The following is a 15,280-nucleotide window of genomic DNA, read 5'->3' as shown; positions in this document are numbered from 1 at the left end:
TTTACCGTGTCTCACGGTGTTGTCGCTTGCAGATTTACTTATACTTTTTCTTCAACCCTGAAGATGGGGGCGATACGTTCCTCCGAAACGTCGGTTAACACCACATATACACGGTGCCAAATCCCAGAAGACTGCCTTCTTCACAGCCGTTTCCCATGTTTGATCGGTTTGTAACGTGCCTGCCAGCTGCTTTCGCGCTGGTATCTAGCTCGGCTCATTCGACCCTGAAGACGGGGGCGATATTTTCCTCCGAAACGTCGGATGACTTTAAACGGACTACGCGGTGTTTCATCCCAGAAGAGAGTAGCTCTTCATTTCTCATGTTCAGATAATTTGACACTGATTCAGAATGTAACGTTCTTACATTACAGCATATCGCATTCACAGTGAGACTGTCAAATTCTGCAAACATGATTCAAACGGATTTCTACGAGCACGACGCGACGCAGACAAAATTCTCTCAACATGCCTGTTTTACAGAATGCGACGGTAGGAACTGACACTGTGTAACGGTTATAGCTTTTTAAGGAAGGCCCTCAGGTTACATATTCATACTCATATTTTTACGTCTCCTAATGTCCAGAGACCATCTTCTAAAATATGGCATGAGGCTCGTTCGGTCAGTTAAATTACTGACCTTTGCCAGCACAGTCATTTCTGGTTTCAGTCTGTTTGAGATCCATTGTAAGGATATTTCTTCTCTCATAGACAAGTGCGTGTTTCGACGAGGGAGGTCGGTTTTTGCTCCGCAACTTCAGCACGAGTATATCCGCGCTGTCACGGCGCCCAGTTCACTGGTGACTGTCAGGCCCAGGGTCAGAGTTATTTTACGACTGGCATGTTACCGTCAATCAGTTCGTCTTGGCGCCAAGTCCCTTGAGACTCACGATCAGAATTCTTTCGACTGACATCTTGCGGTCATAGTCTTTATGCAACGACTCCTTTACGATGCCTAGTCACTCGCTTCCCATAGTCCAGACGAAGACTGCGGTAATCCTGAAGATTTGCCGCTGTCCTTTCTTTCTCTGGCGTAGCTTCAGTCCTGCGCCTCGGTCCTTTATTCAATTTTTGCTTTTCGGGCCCGTCGGTCTGTTCTTCAGGGGTCCCCTGTTCTACATCGCCCTTGGCCCTTCTTCTCAGTGGGTTCCGGTATCCCACGGTCGGTCCTCCAGTTCTCCGATAGCGTCCATTGCGGCCTCTTCTATAGGGACTTCCTGATGCATCGCTATGGCCTCCGACTTTTCTCGATTGGTCTCCCAATTCGTGGCGTCCATTTTGTTCAATCTTTCTTCCAAGACATCCACTGCGACCTCCATTTCTTCCAGGCTGGTCTTCGTCTTCTCTGGCTTGGCAGTCGACTTTTCTAGACAGAACTCCGTCGCTTCTCGGCAGGCCTTCATTTCTCGTAGCCATGAATTAATCTTTTCCTGATTAGCGTCTATCTTGGTTATCCTTGCCAACAATTCTTCTTCCATTTCTTTTAGATTGGCGTCCGTCTTGGCTTGGTTGGTTCTTATCGCTTCCATGCTTGCTACCAGACGTTCGAAATCCGGCGTAACTGCCCGTCCCGTAGGTTAAAATATGATGGTACACAATTCACTAAATCAAACAATTCAAGCCAATCCAATTATCCAACTTGTGGCACAATTTGTCACGTGATAGACTATGGACGGGGTAATTGGATTTATTGCACACTTACACAACACGTTACTACACTTCACAAATCACTACAGGGCACACTAGGTCTTCCCAGTCTGCTGTGACTTCATTAGCCACTGCTTGGTAGCGGCTTCCAACGTCGGACGTTCCCCTTCCTCTGGGTTCCCGAACTGTCCCCGGCCTCAGGTACCAGCTTCTCACAGCAACAGCTCACAACAACTGAACCCCAGCGGTTATCTAACTCACTGAAACTCCCAACCTTTCATGCTTATAACATATCTGAACGGACCGTATAGAAAACACCGTTCCTCTGTTGCAGTGCAATTATTGCTCTCGTGTCTTGGGGTGGCCACGTGATCGATACTGAGCCATTACCTAGCAACAGCCGTTGTTTTCAGAGTGATTACTTAGCAACGGATGTTGTATAGTTGCTTATTTCGCTGTCGTTGTCTAACAACGGGTCTACATGCCAACGCCATTCCAATAGAATAAAAAAACTCTACAACTTGCACATAGCTTCAACAAATATTGGCAACTGGGGAAAATCACGAAGAACTCAGCCATGAGAATATGACCTGGAATAGGACGCAGGAACGCTGCTTACGATTTCGCGACCTTCGATCACACATGTTTCAGATACTGTGCCAGCTAACGCAGCGGTCTTGCAAAAGATCTCTTTCTAAACGTAAAGATAAACTGCTTTAGATTAGTACCAGCTGTAAACGAACGAGTGAGCCGTAAACTGCAAACAGCAATAAAATGGTCTGTACTGAAAATGCCGACTCCAATAGGAATAATGTCACGTGTTTAGTGACCAGACACGGGGTTTGGATTGGTAACTGAACTTATTGGACTCTTACGTGTACAAACCGCAGCTGCAATTAATTATAGCGCTATCGTTCATTCGCAAACGCGCTGGCTTACTAGCCGTTGCCTGGTACCGGATCCCAACAGTGTCCTCTTAGGATCACGTCGTTACCAGCTGACGATCGTCTCGCACCTAAACCGTGGTTTCAAGTGTACCTTCAACGTCTCACATGCCTGAAAGTTAACGTCAAACTCAAAGTCAAAGCCAAAGAAAGTCACGTTACGACCGACGGTCAGTTGGCCAGTCAATCGTGGTGTCAAGCCCCACTTGGGGCCTAAGACAAGATTTTTTTACTGTCTGAGAGATGTTGTTTTGTCGATGTGGGGTGCGTATCTCAACCTTGTGAAGCACACACTACGTATATTGTGGCGTATAAATCCGTTGTTAAGCGGGAACTCTGTAAACAACGACCGTTTCTGGGCAACGGCTTTGTAAATACGTTACCGCAGCAACGGATATGTACGCAACAACAGAGTTACTGTTGAAAACGGGTTGTTTCTACGTGGACCGTACCGAAATATTATAGGCAAGGGACAAAGTCAGTTGTTAGAGAGTTCTGCACGGGAGGCTGTGAAGAGAGAATCTGAGCGCGTGAAGCTAGCCATTGCCAGGGAACGGTTGGTAAAGATGCAGCAGGCTGGAAAAAGGCTTAGCGGGTGGTGTGGTGATTTTTGAATCGTGGAGATTATCAGTAGCGCTGTAATTGTTTGTCCTTACGAGTCCTGAGTATAAATGTTCAATGAATCCATTCAGCAATCGAAAACCCCTCTACAGTCACATACATACACGTGACAATAAGTACCACATCCTTTAACATTAAAAGACGCCTGTATTTTGCCCACTCAATGCATTTATTTGTTCCGTATGGTTCTCATAATAACTGTAGTGTTCCTAAATAGCATTAACTTGACCGATCTTTATAAGTAATTGAAAAGCAGTGTTTTTCTCGGGGATAAGAACTGCTGCTTACATATTATTTATACACAATTATGCCTCGCATGCAGTTAAAGCACACACCAACAAACATCAAATTTCTCATATCAAGACATTACGAATTAGCCCTAACGATCCAAAGCCATATCAGTAGGCTAGTAAATAAATTATATTTCAAAAGTGAACCTCGTGTTACAATCCAGATAAACCAACTAAGCCAGTATAATCCCATCAGTGACAAACACAAAATGCCTCGTGCCTTGTTGCAGGACTGATGCCCTTGCAAGGCGAAGCATTCTAATTTAGAACATGACATGTCATAGCTTCATATAAGAAACACTTGTCTGACAATCACTGGAAGTCCCGTGTGAGTAAAGCGCTCCTCGTGCCTTGCACCAGGGTCCAGTGCAGAGGCAGGAGCTCGTCTCTACGCTGAATACATTTACAGCCTAAATTATGTTCTGACAGCTGCTACGACAACGGACAAAATCAGCATATATATAAGAATACAAAAGGTAAAGGTATCTCTGTAACAGGCTGTTGGAGGCCCATAGGGTTGTGAGACGTCGAGGCCCCCACATTTTCTAGACAATCGGCTCACAGATGGCTGTCAGGTTGTCAGCCTTACGCGCCAAGCTATCCTTGTAACAGGCCGTGGAGGCCAATAGGGTTGTGAGTGGCCAGGCTCCCACATTTCATAGTCAACTGGCTCACAGATGGCGGTGAGGTTGCTGGTACTTATTTAAGTTAGAGGCTATATCGAACCCAGGGCCATAGTGCAGCTGGAAGGATTAGGCCTATTGAAAAATGCTATGACCAAGTCGGGGAATCGAACCCGCCACCTTTCCGACTTGTAGCGCAGTGCATCTTATGTGATCAACCCTTAGGACCAGTTCTTTTACCTAACAGACTAACAGGGGCAGTGTGTTGGTGAATGATTTACTTGTAACCTTGGATCATGTGCCTCATCATCATCTAGAGCACATGCAAGTCATGAGAACCACATCATTTTCTCAGCATTGTCTCACAGCAACTGAAACACACTTCCGGTGAACGCGCGGAGGCCCGGACAAGTGGGACCCAACCGAGCAGGTATCTTCGCCCTCACCTGAGGACGGAAGCAGATCCAGTTTCCGAAACGTTGTTTCCTCTAGTTCTCTTGAATACTGAACGATGGACATAGGCCAAAACCTCAACAATCGTCAGAACCTTTTAGAATCTTGCAACCCCTTGATACTAGTACTTACTGGGCAACACAGCTTCCTCAGAATATGAACACTACGCCAAAATTATGTTTATGTTGCAATTCTTTGCGTCATCTCATTTCATCCAGTTGGGAAGTGACGTAGCATGCCATTAGCACTATGGCAGATTAAATGCGTTTAGTTAGAAATTCACAAGACAGGTAAGAAATGCACTATGAGCCCTCCGCAGCTGAAGTTTCATAAAGCGGCACCACTGCCAACTTTGCAACGCGGAAGAGAATCTGGGACAATTAAAGCAGCAGGTATGGACAGAATGCAGTCGGTTGAAGTGAGATTCCTAGAAACGATTAATGGCTGCACTAGACTCGACCATTTTAGGAACGAAGACATCAGGAAAACTGCCGATCACAGTGGCCGCGCGGTCTGAGGCATGAACCGTCTTCGCCCGCACGAACAATGGGGCCGTGGGTTCGAATCCCACTCAAGGCATGGATTTCTGTGTAGGTGTTTATTCTGTGTTTGTGTTGTCCTGGGTGTAGGTACTGGCCTTGCGATGGGCTGATCACTCGTCCAGGGAGTCCTACCGTCTGAAAGTGAAGAAGAGGCCAGGCCCAACAAAGGGCTGTAGGGCCATTCATGAATGAATGAAATAAACTTATAAAGATGAACACAAGTACAATCGAACAAACCGTCTGGACGGACAGACTAACGAAACGATGCCGAAGTAGATTCTTGGGCACAAACCAGAGGGACACAGAGACCGAGAAAGACCTTGGAAAAGAAGATATAAATATGTAGGGTCGGAACAGGCTAGATTGCCAATGACAGGGGTACGAAAACTGCGTTCCCCGGGCTGAACCGGGGTGTTCCGTCACTGAAACCGAGTAAGTACAGTCTCTTCTTAATTTCCAAGAAAAAAAATAAATTTAATTGAAAAAAATTTTCACAATGCTCCTTTGAATTTATTTCATATTTTTGGCGCACTTACTCATTTTGGAAAATAATAAAAGAAGGCTTACGAAATCATCTTGCTGTCTGCGTGTCCCCCATAATTCTTCCTTTTCCTGTGCGGTCCGTGTGGTATAAGGAACAGCCAATTAGTTCTCAGAATTTCTTACTTTTACTCGTATTTTTTATTTGTCTATGGCTTCGTTAGATGTGATTTAATAATGACTGCTTTTAAGGCACGTACTGTCTTTGCTCGCTCGGAAGCCGGGATCGCGGGTTCGAATCCCAAACAAAGCATGTGCTTGGTGCGTGTATGCGTTTATTCTGTGTTTGTGTTGTCCTGTGTTTAGGTAGAGGTCTTGCGTCGAGCTGATCACCCATCCAAGGGGTCCTACCGTCTGTAAAATTATCAAGAAACTGAGAAATGAACCCTATTCTCCAAAGAAAGAGCAAACTCCAACGTGGGAGCAAGAGAAAGAAAAAATTATCTGCTCTGGGGACCCACTATCTGCTATTGATATAAGAAATTACCGCGATATTAGAACTCCTAAAGACTGCAATCCACCAAAATCTGACAATTCTTTAAAAAAACCAAAGCTGTTTCTTTTAGTCTTTTTTTATACTGGTGCGTTCTTAATCACTAAAACAATTACGCGTATTATTCAATATAAATATATTTATAGGGGCGAGCGGTAGCGTAGTTTACCGAGGCACTATGCTACAATCCGGGAGGCCGCGGGTTCGATTCCCGATGAGGTCATTGGATTTTTTCCAATTGACCTAATCCTTCCAAACGTACTATGGTCCAGGGGTCGACTCAGCCTCTAACAGAAATGAGTACCAGGAATCTTCCTACGTGTAAAGGGCGGCCGGCGCCTAAGGATGACAACCTCACCACTATACGTGAGCCGAAGGTCTAGAAAATGTGGGAGCCTCGACGCCTCACAATCCTATGTGCCTCCACGGGGTGTTACAGGAATAGCTTTACCTTTTACATACTTCTACACTACATGGCGTAGTGCTTACTTAGTTAAGCACAGGGAATACTCTTTCCCTCTTACCATATATATAGGGTGTTTCACAACTTTAGGGCATAACTGCAGGAGCTGGTTTCCTAGGTCTTTGTGATCAAAAAAGTTCATATAAACATGTGTCCGATTTTGAACGGTTACGGAGTTATGACCGTTTTAAACTCAGAATAGAAGGTAACGATTACTCACAATAAACGGAACAAAATAATAAACCAGCTTAATACATGATACATTTAAAGTATGAATGTAAAGTTAACTTCGTGAAATTACCTTTAATTTGAATTTATTGGTGCTTAAAGCTGATTTTCGAAAATGCCACCGCCGGCCGCAACACAGGCTGCCGCTCGGTTGTGAACCGCGCCGGACATACCAACCCACCCCACCTTAGGTAGCTCTCAAGTGTCGAGATAACGAGAACGCTCTGTCTGTAGCTGGCTAAAAATAGCGACCCGTTAGAAGATAAACGCGGTTCACACGAGGGCGCGTACGGGAATAAACAAACGGTCACAACTCCATAACCGTCCAAAATCGGACACGTTTATATGAACTTTTTTGATCACAAAGACCTAGGAAATCACCTCCTGCAGTTATGCCCTAAAGTCCTGAAACACCATGTATATAGAGACATACGCAGATCACAATGGCCGCGCGATCAAGGCATGAAAGCGTCCGCGACCGCTCGATTACCAGGATCGTGTATTCGAATCCCACTTGATGTATGGATGTCTGTGTGCGTTTATTCTGTGTTTGTGTTGTTCTGTGTGTAGGCTGCGGCCTTGCGACGAGCTGATCCTCCGTCCAAGGTGTCCTACCGGCTGTATATATATTAAGAAACTGAAAAAGCGGCCAAGGTTCAAAGGGCTATAGAGTCATCTGAGTAGGTGTCTTCCTTTCTCACCTGAAGACGGAAACACATCCAGTTTCCGAAACGCAGTGCCCTCTATTACCTAAAATTCCGGAAGTTGGAAAAAGTAAAAAACCCCCAGTAATTCTATACATAAACCTGATACAAGCTTTTTTGTCTTTGCGTGTCCTGTTTCTGTTGTTTCCTTTCTTTGCTCATACTTATTTTACAATTGGCCTTTGTGCTACGTATATAAGCAACCAATTTTATTGAATTAAATTAATTTAAATTAAATTGTTTGCTTGCGATAGAAATGTTCCTCATATCAGTTTGCTGCTGCCATGCATTGTCTTGCAGTCAGATATGAATTCTGTACAGAACTGCTCTACCGCTGGATGCAGGAAGCCTGAGGCAGTTATAACAGAAGTGTTGACTTTTTAACTACGTCCTTCACAACTTAGACAAATTGCGTTTAAATTTTATTAAAGACCTTCATGTTTTCTTGACTCTAAACTTCCATCAGCAAGCTGATCATTTCTTTTTTCTCTCGCTATAAATTTGTCAGAGGCCGGTCACAGTGGCCGCGCGGTCTAAGGCATGAACTGTCTTCTCTCGTTTGGACGCTGGGATCGTGGGTTCGAATCCCACTCAAGGTATGAATGTTTGGTGTGCGTATGCGTTTATTCTGTGTTTGTGTTGTCCTGTGTTTAGGTAGCGGCCTTGCGACGGACTGATCCCCCGCCCAAGGAGTCCTACCGTCTGTGTAAAATGATTACGGAACTGAATGAGAGGCCAAGGCCCTGAATGAGCTGGAAGAGCAATTGAAAAAAAAAGTATTACAACGAATAACCCAATTTGAATTATTAACATTTTCTCTTCTTCATTAGATACTTCTTTTTTAAAACTACTTTCCTTATTTATAAAGAATAAAAGTAGGCTTATGAGATCACCTTGATGTCTGTTTCTTTGTCTCTGTATCACCCCCAACAACTTCTAAATGCCTGAACCAATCTTGATAAAATTTAGTATGTATATCATGGCACCTGAGCCCGCCTCAATGTCGTACTTCATAAATCCATCCTATCAGCATGTGTGTCTGTATATGTATCCTTCGTGCCATTGCTAGGCAACGCGTTGGTAAACACGTTGCCGCGGCTACGAATACACGCAACAATCGAAGAGTTGCTGACGTGTCGTTTTCTATGCCGTCAATGTCGTATCTAAAGACAGTCTGTGGGTCTGTCTTCGTACTCTGCTATCGTTGCTAGGCAACGGTCCGGTAAACACGCTCCCGCGGCAATGAAGAATTGTTTAAAGTGTCGTTTCCTATGCGGTTCGCGTCGTATCAAAGGAAAGTAGGAAATTAGTTCTTCCTAGAACTCCTCGTTCTTTCTTTTTATACTACATGAGCCTAGTCAGAATTAGACTTGAGTGTGCTTCTGCTGTCTGGAATTATCTTCTCAGCACTGTAGGCCAGCAAACTAGAATTTCTTCAGTTCATGTAGTTACTATGCAATTACTTCCGGAATAACATAAAGTTACAGAAACGGAGCTATTTCTACGCATTGTTTAGAATGAATGTTTATAGCGATCTTGCTTTGCTTTGCTGCTGGTATGAGACTTCAAGCCACAGACATGAACTAAACTAACTCCATGGAGCTGAGCCCTTCCTTAGAAGCCGCCAGTTGTGCAGCTACTCAAGAACTTCCCAGCGTTTTATGGAATCCGAAGGTTCATTACTGTGTTCACACGAGCCCTCCAGTGGTCCCTATCCTGAGCCAGATCAATCCAGTCAATACCACCCCAAAATATATATCTAAGATCCACTTTAATATTATCCGCTCACCTACATCTTGGTCTTCCTAGTGGTCTTTTCCTTTCTAGCTTTTCCATATAAATTCCTCTTCTCCCCATTTGTGCTACATGCCCTGCCCGACTCATCCTACTTGACAAGTTATGAAGCTCCTCATTATGCAGTTTTCTCCAACCTCCTGTCACTTCATCTCTCTTCGGTCCAAATATTCTCAACATCCTGTTCTCAAACACCCTCAGTCTATGTAAAGTAAAAAAGTAAAGTAAAGCTATCCCTGTAACAGGCTGTGAAGGCCCATAGGGTTGTGAGACGTTGAGGGTCCCACATTATCTAGACAATCGGCTCAAAGATGGCGGTAAGGTTGTCAGCCTTACGCTCCGGCCGCGCTTTACTCCCCAGGAAAATTATTTAATTAATTCCTAGTACTCATTTCTGTTAGAAGCTGAGTAAACCCCAGGGCCTAGTGCGGCTGGAAGGATTAGGTCAACTGAAAATAATCCAATGACCTCATCGGGACTTGACCCCGTGACCTTCCGGCTTGTAGCATAGCCCCTCAACCAACTACGCTACTCGTACCTTCAGTCTATGTTCCTCCCTTAATGTCAGAGACAAAGTTTCACACTCATACAAAACCACAGACAAAATTATAGTTTTGTATATTCTAATTTCTATATTTTTGGACAACAGACGAGAAGACAGAAGGTTTTGGACTGAATGGTAGCAAGCATTGCCCAAGTTCAGTCTCCTCTTAATTTCTTCCTGAATCTGGTTTTGATTTGTTACTGTCGTTCCCAAATATCTGAACTGTTTTGATGTGTGTATCCTGTTGCGTGAGTGTAACTAATAACGGCAGAAGCTACAGGAGGCTGGGAAAGGCTTAGCAGGTGTTGTCTAGTCCGAATAGTGTGTACAAGTGATCAAGAAATCCGGTAACCAATCCATAACCCGTCCACAGTTACACAACCCTACACATGGCAATATCACACATTGCGCTACTAATATTGTTCCTAGTTCCAACGATGACATAATGAAAATCAATCCTCAAGGTCTTCCTCCGAGAGGAAACGAATGACGTCACGCCGCTTCAAGAGCTGAAAGTAATGAAAGCCCACACTTGTGCCATGAAGTCAAGAAGCAGGAATCACCAATATAGCTCCAATCAATAACGAATTTAGAACAGACCTCTTCAGTAATTTTGGAGATGTTAATTTCATGTACTTTTTGTGAAAGAAACGGAAGCATCTGTCACCAGAGGAAGGTTGGTGTTACGATACAGAGCAATGGACGCGAGAACCGACCCTCAGTCCGCCATTCATGAGACGATGCCTATAGAAACACGGGAAAAATGGTATTGTCGTGACGTCATGTCATATGCATCTGTTGCGCAAATAAAAATAATTTACTGTAAGGAATCAGCGCCATACAAAAGTTTACGACTCACAGAAATTTGAACAAAACACCTTGAGTACAGATCGTATTGTTTCTTAACAGATCTTAAGCCAGAGCGTTTGTTTAGAGATTGCAAAACAATTTTAACATAAAGACGGCCATTTTCTGAAATGCGATACCCTGTAGTACGACTGAAGTTTACTGAAGTTTCAGACGAAACTGCTTCCTGTTTATTTGTTAATCTTCGTCCATGAAAACAGAGTCAGTACGTTCCTCCATATCGTCAGTAACGTCTATCAGACTATACGGCGTCACATCTCAGAACATACTATCTTTCACAGCCACTGCTGCAACAACCTCAAACCCAAGGTTACTACAGTATGCCATTTGCACCACCCAGTGTTACATAAAAGCCATGTAGCTAGCACCGAGAGCACGTGAAAAGGCATGCTTTAACACAGTAAGACAGGGCTGTCAAAAGATAAGTCATATGTGACATGATCAATATTTCTTACGTAACAATACATATAATAGCATGATAGCGCAATCGGTACAGCTACTGGCTACGGGCTGGACGACCAAGAGGTCGGGGTTCGATTCCCGGTAGGGGTAAGAATTTTCTCTTCTCCATGTCGTCCAGACCGGTTCTGGAGTCCACCCTGCCTCCTATCCTATTGGTACCGGGGGCTCCCCAGGGATAAAGCGGCAGAAGCGTGATGCTGATCACTCGCCTCGAACTAGTGCCGAGGCCAAGAAAACGTGGATCTATACATCTATATGTCTTCATGGCGTAGTGCTTAACTAGTCGTGAGCACAGCGTTTACCTCTTCGTTAGCGAAATATGGAACATTGTCATGTGATATAGAAAGTACGAGGCAGCGCCGCAAAACGGATAAAACGATAATTAGGTCTGCTCGTTGAGGTCACTACTGCTGATGTTCTGGTGTTCTGGTGGTCCCGCTCTGACGCAGAACTCTGAGTATCCATTCAAAGAACTGAAAGACGTGAGACGACTGTACGGAGAAGCACAACATAACAGAACAGTCACCGCTTGTCCGCAACGACGACATCACTCGCAGAACATCCGGTTCCGCTACGTATGCGGCCCTATATACTGGTAGACATCGAAGTTGGAGGAGGAGTGCCCATGGCCTGTCGTCGCATTTGCTATCGAACGGCAGCGCGGGTGTAGCATTATCCCCTGCGGTTATCTATAATGTTGGATCGTTTCAACATCTTCTCTAAACTGTTATTCATGGGCCAGATGCTGTGGTCACAGTCAATAAACCCTTTATTCATAACTACGTTAGTTGCCTACTTTTCTTTCCTCGCGTTTCCTGCCGCCATTTCTGTCCAACAAAGCGGTTGTGACCAAGTGACCGTTCCTGCTTACCTATAAATATAGAACGCTATACTGTACAGGCATACCTCATTGTATTGCGCTCAGCAGATATCGCGTCTTTTATAAGTTGAAGGTCAAGGAATAATTTCAACTTTCAAGTCTTATTATTTAAGAAGTACCTTTCGTAAGGCTACAGCTGTCATAGACAGTGATTTCTCTGATGGATCTGGGTAAAGTAAATTGAAAGCCTTCTGGAGAGAATTCACCCTTCCAGATGCCATTAAGAATATTCGTGAAGTCAAAATTCTGTGTGTATGAATCGGGAAATTGAAATCAAACACCTAGAAGTTGCTCGCGTCCGTGACATTCTCTAAGTCATACATGTCCCCTGGGTAGTGCAAAATGAGCAACAGACCTGGCAAAGCTTCCCAAAAGTAAAGCGCAAACTTCTTCAAGATGCAACAAAGCAAGAACTTGATTGTTCTCTCTTGGGAAGCAAGAAGCACAATGGGTCAAATGATCCTAAATGCAGCCATTGAAAACCAATCAACCAAAATTCGTGGAGTCAAAATATCAACAGTAACATGAGTTTGGAAGAAGGTGACTCCAACCCTCACGGATGACTTTGAGGGGTTCCAGACTTCAGTGGAGGAAGTAACTGCAGATGTGGTGGAAAAAGTAAGATAACTAGAACTAGAAGTGGAGACTGAAGTTGTCACTAAATTCTGCAATCTCATGATAAAACTTTAACGGATGAGGAGTTGCTTCTTATGGATGAGCAAATAAACTGCTTTCCTGAGATGGGATCTGCTCCTGACAGTGCCGTGAACATGGTTGAAATGACAACAAAGGATTACGTAAACTGAAGCTTTTCAGGCGTATAGCCTGCAGCGTGTCTCCCAGGGGCTACGATGTACGAGCACAGCAGGGGGCCATATTGTAGCTAGGTACTGTGTTCACAACCACAAGAGTTTGCTGTTGAACATTCAATGGTTGTTAAATAAGCATAAGTTGAACTTTGTATTTGAGCTTGAGGGCCTTCGCGCCTTACATAACCTCTCAGCTAACAGTGACGCACAATCCGCAGAGCCAATGACCGTGTGTTAAACAAAGAGGTACTTATGTTTACTCTGTCCAGTGAAGGCAGGACGCACACATGTGCGGAGCTTACTGACCTGGTGGTAATCAGCATGCAACAAGCAATGAGCAGCGTCTTGCGAAAATCATGTCATGTCATCCAAAATTTAGCGTTTCGGTACAAAATAAAATGGATAAACATAGATAAAACTGGCCAAATTGCTGATTTAAGGCCACTCATGCCGATCACAGTGGCCGCGCGGTCTAATGTAGGAAACGCACTGTCACGTGTATTAGTGACTATAGACGGGGTTTGGATTGGTGAATAGGTCATAACTACAAATAACTATAACAGTATTGCTGATCTCCACACTCCACATCACACCCCACAAGTCTTCTCAAACTGCTTTCACCAGTCTTTACTTGGCAGCAGCTCTCCGCAATTGCAATTCATCTGCAGTGTCCTCACTAGACGTTTCCTGTTATCGAATCTTAGCTTCCGTTGTCCGCTGGTTAACACTCCACAGCTATAACCTCAATAGAACTCAACTACTGAACTGAACTGCCAATTATTTCTCGCCTCTCATTATACAGACTCTGGGCGGACTTCGCGGAAAAGACATGTCAAGTGTCAGAATGCGTGTTCATTGGCCGGTTTCCCAGCACTGCGCATGGTGCGGATCACATAGAAAACACTTCTTCTGTTCCCAGAATTCGTGTTTATCGGCCCGTTGCCTAGCACAGGGCATGGCGCGGACCACATCGCAAACACTTCTCCTAACACCCTTTCTATTGTTGTGTGCGCGTATTTTGGATGTTGCCTAGAAATGGGTCTACATTTCACAGTAAGTACTGTACCGTTCAAATACTGGGATAGTGGATTTGAATCCCACTTAAGGCATGGATGGCTGCGTTTATTCTCTGCTCGTGTTTGTCCTGTGTAGGTAGGGGCCTTTCGTCGGGCTCATCCCCTGTCCAAGGAATCCTACTAAATGCCTATAAGACATACAACAAACACTATTTAAAGTGACCGCCAGCTATCTGAACGCCACATTATGAAAGTGTGGCAACACTGATCTCAGAAACGCGATATCAAGTCCTAAGAGGACACTTTAAACAGTCAGTGTAACACGTTTCGTTATTAAATAATCCTTACGTCTGTCTACTTAGGTGCAGACTGAAGTTACTGTGTAACTTTCACCGAAATATCTTATTTCTGGTGAGCAATGAAGATGTATCGAGAAGTGGTATAGTTCCACGCATTAACATCAGCACTTCATGGAAGTGAGTTTCAAGCCCCGGCCGCTTTACCCCCTTCGTGAGAGCTCCTGGTTCCCAGTGGATAAGAGGCTGGCCAGACACCAAAACCTGTATAGACGCTGTAAAGAAGAAAATGTTCTGCCCCTGTAAGGAATAGAACCCCGATTCTCAGTATTCAGTCCGTGTCCTAGTTACTATAACGACCGAACAAACGGACATGTAACAACACCGCGAAAGTTCGCTCAAGTGGCAACATTTGTGAGCTGTGTTAAGGTGGCCGTAACGCCAAAATTCGTGCGATGACTCAGTGTCCCAAGACAAATGACGGGGTAGTACCTTACATTAGGCCACGACCGCTTCTTCTTACATACTTTCTAATCCGTTTTTAGTTATCATCATAGCATTCGGCGCTATATACTGAGGAACTCTCAGCATCGTTAAATGAACTATAAATCTCACTCTACGGTGCGCGCGCATTTGTTGCAGGTAGTACTAATTCCGCGGGTAAAGCGGCCTCCGTAGTCTAGGGGTAACGTTCACACCTCATGACCCGGCGGAGGTCGTGGAATTTTTAAGGGCGGAAAAATTCAGGGAACAAGTCCTCCGGGAGGTACTTTAAGCCGTGGGTCCCGTGTCGTAGATTTACGGCACGTAAAAGATCCTCATGTCTGACCTAAATTACGAAAAAAGAAAGTTTCCCGCCCAAGTAGTTTCCAATGCCTCTGGTAGATGGGGGAAGTATCAGGTACCGAGGGCCGACCTCGTTGGCTGAACGGGGCTGATAGCACGCACCAGTACCGGTAGGGTATGGCGACTGGTAGAATATCAAAGGGGGACGTACAACAGACTATTAGTCGCGGTGCATGGGGAAACTCACCCCCTTCTAATAATAATAATAAAATAATTATTCC

At 44.6% G+C, this 15,280-nt stretch overlaps 1 protein-coding gene across 3 annotated transcripts in view; it reads right to left on the bottom strand.

The window, feature by feature from the left end:
- Positions 1-15,280, bottom strand: part of LOC111866724 (calcium-transporting ATPase type 2C member 1) — a 100,562-nt gene that overhangs the window by 78,541 nt on the left and 6,741 nt on the right. The window lies entirely within an intron of this gene.

Source organism: Cryptotermes secundus, unplaced genomic scaffold (genome assembly GCF_002891405.2).
Source record: "Cryptotermes secundus unplaced genomic scaffold, Csec_1.0 scaffold213, whole genome shotgun sequence".
Taxonomy (NCBI): Eukaryota; Metazoa; Arthropoda; class Insecta; order Blattodea; family Kalotermitidae; genus Cryptotermes; species Cryptotermes secundus.
The sequence above is the reverse complement of the archived record's forward strand: the minus strand, read 5'-3'. Positions and strand labels throughout refer to the sequence as shown.